Raw genomic sequence first — 7,805 nt, forward strand, 5'->3', positions numbered from 1 at the left:
TCGGTGCTGCGCCCGCCCCTCGCTCAGCCAGTGAGCGGGAACCGGTCTGTATGTGGGATCCGAACCCTCGGCGGGAGCGCCGCCACGCTCCCAAGCGGCGCACTGTAGCAGTGCACCACCGGGCCAGCCCTAAAAAAACAATTTTATATCCCATAAATTTTACCTCAATTTTTACAAATTACTATGTCAGAAGGTGATGAGTGTTATGGAGAGACAAATACGGCAGGGAGGGAGAGCTGGAGGAGGGGTTGACATTTTAAGGAAGAAGTCCTGGGAAGGCCTCGCTGAGGTGACATTTGAATAAAGACCTGAAGGAGGTGAGGGAAGAGCCATCCAGGCAGGGGGAATGGCAAATGCAAAGGCCCTGAGGTAGAACATACCTGGCATGCTTGAGGACCAGTAAGAAAGCCAGTGTGGCTGGAAAAGAGTGAAAAGGAGAGTAGGGAGGGAACTGGGTTCAAGAAGAAACAGGCCCAGTCATGGAGACCTTGTAGGCCTCTGGAAGGACTTGGGCTCTAAGAAGGTTGGTGGTAAGATCTGAAAGGATCCCTCTAGGTGCTTCATGGAGAATAGACTGTGTAGGGGGCAAGGTTGGAAGTGAGAAACCAGCAAGTAGGCTACTGCAATGATCCTGGTGAAGGATGATGATTTAGACCAGGATGTGGGGAATGAGGGTAGGGAGCTGGGATCTGACTCTGCAGCTTTTTTTTTTTTTAAGGATCCGAACCCGTGGCCTTGGTGTTATCAGCACCGCACTCTACCGAGTGAGCCACGGGCCGGCCTCTCTGCAGCTTTTTAGAGGCAAGGCTGGCACTGGCTGCTGCCAGGCAGGCCTTTCTAACCCAGACACCATACTCAGTCCCTCTCCTGCTCAAGTACCTCCCATGGCTCCCCATTACCCTTGGGACAAAGACTGTGCTCCATCAGCCCCTGTTCCCCTTGCCAGCCTCAGTTCCCCATCTGTCCTTTTACCATTTGGCCTCTGGGCCTTTGCATATGCTATTTTCTTTGCCTAGCAATGCCTTTGCCCAGAGGTCAGCTTGGGGACCTCTGCATCCTTCAGGTCTCTGCTCTAGTCCACCCTCTCTCCCTCCCAGCCCCCTCCCACCTTTCCCTGTACTCTCCCCTCACCATGTGACACAGCAGTACCTTGCTGTGGGCCAGTCTACCTAAGCCCTGGACATATGATATGTCACTTAATGCTCCCAACAAACCTACACAGTAGGTTCTGTCTTTGTCCCTATATTACAGACAAAGAGGTTCAGAGAGGTTCAATGACCTGTCTAAGGTTACACAGCTAATGAGCAGATACACCCCTGGGCAGTCTGAGTTCAGACCCCATGTTTTCTACCACTTGACAATCCTGCTTGGATACAGCTTCACCAGGGATTTGATGATGATGGTGATGGTGGTGGTGATGGTGGTGATAGTGATGGTAATGATGAAAGTGGTGGTGGTGATGATTTTAGTGATGAGGAGGATGGTGGTGATGATTATGATGATAATGATGGTGATAATGGTAGCTAACAATTGTGTGATACTTAATATGTGGCAGTGTTCAATGAGCATTAACTTACTAAACCCTCCCTGCCCCCAACCCTGGGAGGTAGGTGTTATTATAATCCTCGCTTTGCAGGTGAGGAAACTATGTCACAGAGAGGTAAAATGACTTGAGCAAGGACTCACTTTTCTGTAAGTAGGTTGCTCCTCCCAACCAGCCCTGAATCTCACCCCGGGAGATCTTGGAACCAAATTTGAGTAAATGGAAGACTGATCCACCCCAACCTCATACTCCAAGCCTCCTTTCCACCAGAAGGCCCAGCCCTAGCCACACTCGAAATGCCTGCTACCACCACAATCACCCACCATTGAAGAAGAAAAGAAGAAAACATACATCTCCTCAAACGGTATCTAGCCCAGTGTTCTGGAGCTGAACTTCTACCTCCTCTTCAGCCCCCTCATCAATGGCACCAGGCCCCTCTTCCCACCTTTGGCCCCCATCTAGGTTCCCTGCCCAGATTAGGACCCTGTGCTAATGCCAACCCCTCACTCCCAGATTTTCCTTCCTTCCCCACTTATGCCTCCTCACTCCACAGAGCCAGTTCTTGCTGTTAGCAACTCCCATGCTTGGCTCTGTCCCATGCTCCCCAGAGGCCCAGGCTGCCCACTACAGTGCCTGGAGGGCAGCCTGAGCAGCCCCGGAGCACATTACCCTGGGGACCCTGGCTCAGCCTGAGGAAATCCAGGTCAGAGGCAAGCTGTCCTCAGCATCTTTTCATTCATCTCCTCCTCCCTCCAAGTCCCCCCTCAGGCCTCCTCCCTCAGGAACCCCCTCCTACCCATGCATATGGATTTTTTACTTTTTATTGTAAAAAAATTCAGGGTCGGCCCGGTGGCGCACTGCTACAGTGCGCCGCTTGGGAGTGTGGCGGCACTCCCGCCGAGGGTTCGGATCCCACATACAGACCGGTTCCGCTCACTGGCTGAGCGAGGTGCGGGCGCAACACCGAGGGTTGCGATCCCGTTGCCGGTCCCGGTCCGGTACGGGCACAACACTGAGGGTTGCGATCCGTTGCCGGTCATGAAAAAAGACAAAAAGGAAAAAAAAAAAAAAGAGAGAGAGAGAGACAATTTGTCTGATGGTTCTCAAAAGGTGGTCCTCTGACCAGCAGTGGCAGCAGCTCAGCATCACCTGAGAACTTGTTAGAAATGCAAATTCTTGGACCCCACCCCAGACTGACAGAACCAGAAACTCAGGGGTTACAGCCCAGGAACCTGTGTTTCACAAGCACATTCAGGAGATTCTGATGTGCGATCAAGTTTGAGAACCAGTCAAACTTGATAAGCACTCCTGTACCCATCACTTAGATTGTATTTATTTATTTATTTATTTTTATTTATTTTTTTTAAAGATGACCGGTAATGGGATCTTAACCCTTGACTTGGTGTTGTCAGCATCACGCTCAGCCAGTGAGCTAACCGGCCATCCCTATATAGGGATCCAAACCTGTGGCCTTGATGTTATCAGCACCACACTCTCCCGAGTGAGCCACGGGCTGGCCCTATCACTTAGATTTTGCTGTCCATAATATCTTAGCATATTTTCTTCAACTATTTTTTTTTTAATAGCTTAAAGTAAATCACAAATGTCATGACTCTTCAGCCCTAAATATTATTTATACTTAGGTTGTTTCAAGTTAGGGCTCAATTACAGAACACACATTGCATTTGGTTGTTATGAATCTTAAGTCCTCTCTCTCTCTCTCTCTCTCTCTCTCTGTCATTTAAACAGAACTCCCATCTCTGAAAGTTTTTCCTGGGGCATGCAGAGCATAAATATCTTCTTTGGCAACAAAGACAGTTTCAAAGTGGAAAGTATCATTAATTTATTTAAGAGCCAGATATACAGTCCACCCTTCATATCTGCAGAGTCTGCATCTGCAGATTCAACCAACCACAGACCAAAAATATTCAGAATAAATAAACAAATAAATAAAAAGTAACAATACAACAATAGAAAAATACAAATTTAAAAAGCAATATAGTATAACAACTATTTACATAGCATTTTACATTGTATTAGCTATTATAAGTAATCTAAAGATGATTAAAAGTATATGGGAGGATGTGCATAGGTTATATGCAAATACTATGCCATTTTATATCAGGGACTTGAGCATCCGTAAATTTTGGTATCCAAAGGGGGTCCTGGAACCAATTTCCCACAGATATCAAGGGATAACTGTATTTTAATTGTGCTAAAATATATACAACATACAATTCACCATCTTAACCATTTTAAAGTGTACAATTCAGTAGCATTTCATATGTTCACGGTGTTTTGCAACCATCACCTCTATCTAGTTCCAGAACATTTTTATTACCCCAAAGGAGACTCTGAGTGACCTATTAAGCTGTCACTCCCCATTCCCTCCATCCCCCAGCCCCTGAAAACCACTAATCTACTTTCTTTTGTTGTTGTTGTTGATTATTTACTTATCAGAGAAACTATGCCTTAGTCCACATATTCATGTTTCATAGTTCAGGAACACAGGTCAGTGACAAACTTCTATGAAACTCAATACAAAGAAATTCTTTGCATTCCAAAATCACCTTGCACTCTGAAAGATACCAACCTTCCTCATCTCCTCGAAATCTTTCATGGAATCATAATCTTTGCAGAAATCTGCATATGCCTTCTTTCCTGGTTCAGCCACAGCAAACTTATAGACAGCTGCAACCCCTGGGGAGACAACAAATGCCCTCATGATACAAAATTGCAGACGCCCAGCCAGAAGGCATCAAAGCGCCAGAAGCTATAGTAGTTGTTTCTCAACACCAACATGCTTCCTGGCCGATGGAGAAATGAACCGCCACTAATCTATTTTCTGTCTCTAGGGATGTGCCCAGTCTGGATATTTCATTCAAATGGAATCATACAATATCAGATATATTTTTAAATAAACATTTTATGAAAGTTTAACACACAGGGCTGGCCCTTGGCTCACTCGGGAGAGTGTGGTGCTGATAACACCAAGGCTACGGGTTCGGATCCCACATAGGGATGGCCGGTTAGCTCACTGGGTGAGCGTGGTGCTGACAACACCAAGTCAAGAGTTAAGATCCCCTTATCGGTCATCTATTAAAAAAAAAAAGAAAAAAGTTTAACAAACATATGACCACGCACACATTGTAGGTGTAGAGCTCAATGAATTTTCCAAAAGGGATCCCACAAGGGTAACCAATGCTCAGATACAAGAACAGAGCATTTCTTGCCGCCAGATACTTCCTAGTTTCTCCTTCCCATAAGCTGCCATGGATAGCTCTCCATAGATCAGTTTAGCCTGTTTTTGAACATTCTATACATGGAGTCATGAAGCCAGCCACTACTTGTGAGTCTTGCCACTTTTACTCAACATTGTTTGTGTGTTAGTGTGCTGGAGCTGCCATAACCAAGTTCTGCGGGCTGTGTAGCTTATACAACAGAAACATATATTCTCACAGTTCTGGAGGCTACAAGTAGAAGGTCTAAGCTTTGGAAGGATTGGTCGCTTCTGACGTCTCCTTGACTTGCAGATAGTTGTCTTCTCCCTGTGTCCTCACATGGTCTTCCCTCTGTGTGTGTTCTAATCTCTTCTTATCAAGACACGGGCCATATTGTATTAGGGCTCACCCTAATGACCTCATTTTAACCCAATTACCTCTTTTAAGACCCTATTTCCAAATACAGTCATATCCTGAAGTAATGAAGGTTAGGGTTTCAACAAATGAATTTGGGGAGGAGGGGGGACACAATTCAACCCACAGCAGTTTGTAAGACTCATCCACATTGTTACCAAGGGGGAAGAAATGCTAGGGGGGATACCAGTGTGGTGGCTGTTACAGTCATCCAGGTGGAAGATGCTGAGAAGTGGCAGATTCAAGAGTTATTTAGAATGTAGAATCCATGTCATCAATATTATGTGTCCACCAATAGCCCATAGCACACATTTGTGCAAATACATTTTTTAAAGGCACCCCTTCCTGAAGACATATTTTACTTTTATGTTGGAATATGTCATATGAAATGTCATAAGAAATCTATAATGTCGGGCTGGCCCGGTGGCGCACTGCTACAGTGCACCGCTTGCGCTCCGCCGAGGGTTCGGATCCCACATACAGACCGGTTCCCGCTCACTGGCTGAGCGAGGTGCGGGCGCGACACTGAGGGTTGCGATCCGTTGCCGGACACGAAAAAAAACAAAAAGGAAAAAAAAAAAATAAGAAATCTATAATGTCAAAAATGTGCCTAGAGGTGGGCTTAATGCACTGCCTTATGCAGTGCACAACCTCCACAGCTGTTCAGAGCTTACCTATGAATGAGGTCAGAAAGACTGAATTGTCAGACTCGAGAAAATGGAGTCAGGGACAGAGAGATTAACATGGGGAAGAAAAGTAGGGAGGAAGAGAAGGTACAAATCTCTCCTGAGATGGCAGACAGACAGGAGGGAGTTGTTCATGTTCACCCAGCTAACACATATCTCTCTGCAGACAGTTCGCCAAGATTGAAGCTGCCACCAAGCACCTGGCCCTATCCATCTTGTCTCAGGAGGCACAGCCCCAGAAACCGCCACCCCAAAAGCCACCCCCACCACCTCCATCCCCCTTTCTGGGGGTGGCCTGCGCTGTGGCCCCCACAGAGGTGCCTCATGCCGGCCCCGGCCTAAGCCTTGCTGCCCTGAATGCCTCTACCCTCGACCTCTTTGATGACATCGTGCTCACTCCAGAGTGTCCCCCAATGCCATCTGACCCTTCCTCGTGTCCTCTGGCTGCTGATGCTCCCCTGCTGGCATCGGATCTGTCCTATCATGCTCTGGGACAGCCAGAGTGGAGGCAGCTGGACCTGGGGCAGGCCCCACATTTCTATGCTCCCCCTTCCCCTACCCAGCATGCCCTGGGGGAAGGAACAGAGCTGGTGGCTCCAGACTGGGGTTGGGTGGACAGGTGGGAGGTGCCTTGTGCCTGGGATTCTCAGGGGATTCCTGAGAGCTGGGGGAACTGCTTCCCATGATGCCCAATCATAACCCAGCCCAGGACACCTCCCCCCTCCCCCCAGGAGCTCCCTGACCCATCCACTCCTTTCCTGGCAGCCCCTGGCAAAATAAACCAAGCACAAACTCCCATCTCAGACCACAGCCCTACGGATCATCTCCCAGGTCCAGGCCCCCACCTCTGCTTCTTCCTGCTCTTGGTCCCCTGCCTTCTCCATTCTTTCTTCCCAGCCCCATCTCAGCATCTGTCTCTCTTTCTCACCCTGACTCATCTATCTACTTAATGTCTGGTCTCATCTCATTTATTCCCAAAGATTTATTGAGCACCCACTATGGGCAAGGCCTAGGTCTAGGGGTTGAGGATTCAGCAGTGAACAAGACAGGCGAAATCTCTGCCCACATGGAGCTCATATTTGTGTGTGCCTGTCTGTGTGTGGGTTTTTTGGGGGTGGGGGGAAGACTCACAATGAATAAGTAGGTCGATACATTTTCAAAAAGCAAGATAAATTTCCAGTTCAGATTGGAATTAGTGCTGTAATGAAATAAAACATTCCATGTAATACAAACGTCACAAGTTCAGATCCCCAGACCGGCCAGCAGCCAGAAAAAAGGAAACAGCCCCCGAGTATAGCGGCTACTTGACACTGGGTGGTCAGGTAAGGAATGCCTAGAAGGAGCGATCATGCCAAGGTCTGAGAGGCTCCAGGCAGAGGAAACATCACTGGAAAGGCCCTGAGGTGGGACTTTGGGGGAATGGCAAGGGAGGCTGGCGTGGCTGGAGAGGAGTAAACAGAGTGACAGTGATGAGAAGTGAGGTCGGAGAGGTCGACAAAGGCAGACCACGAACTGGGAGAAGTTTGGATATTATTCCGAGACGGACGGAAAATTGCCTCTTTCTCTCAACCTGCATTTCCAAGCGCAGAGTCACCACGAACTGGGAGGAGTTTGGATTTTATTCCGAGACGGACGGAAAATTGCCTCTTTCTCTCAACCTGCATTTCCAAGCGCAGAGTCTAAATATTACAAACACCACCCACGCAGGCAGGTGCTTTACAGATGAGGAAACTGAACCCGCACAGAAAACAAAGGACGGAGCAGGGGGCCAAGTCTCACTTAACAGCGTCGCACCCTCCGCAGCTAGAACCTAACTTCCCCGCGACCCCGCTCCACTCCGCCCCGGTGCCCACGATTCACGCTCTCTGCAGCTTCCCATTGGTCGGTCGCGCTGCCTTCCCGCCCCCGCCGCGCAGATTGGTCGAGAGGGAGGGGCGGGTC

This window comes from Galeopterus variegatus, unplaced genomic scaffold (assembly GCF_000696425.1).
Source record: "Galeopterus variegatus unplaced genomic scaffold, G_variegatus-3.0.2 Scaffold2545, whole genome shotgun sequence".
In the NCBI taxonomy this organism is placed as follows: domain Eukaryota; kingdom Metazoa; phylum Chordata; class Mammalia; order Dermoptera; family Cynocephalidae; genus Galeopterus; species Galeopterus variegatus.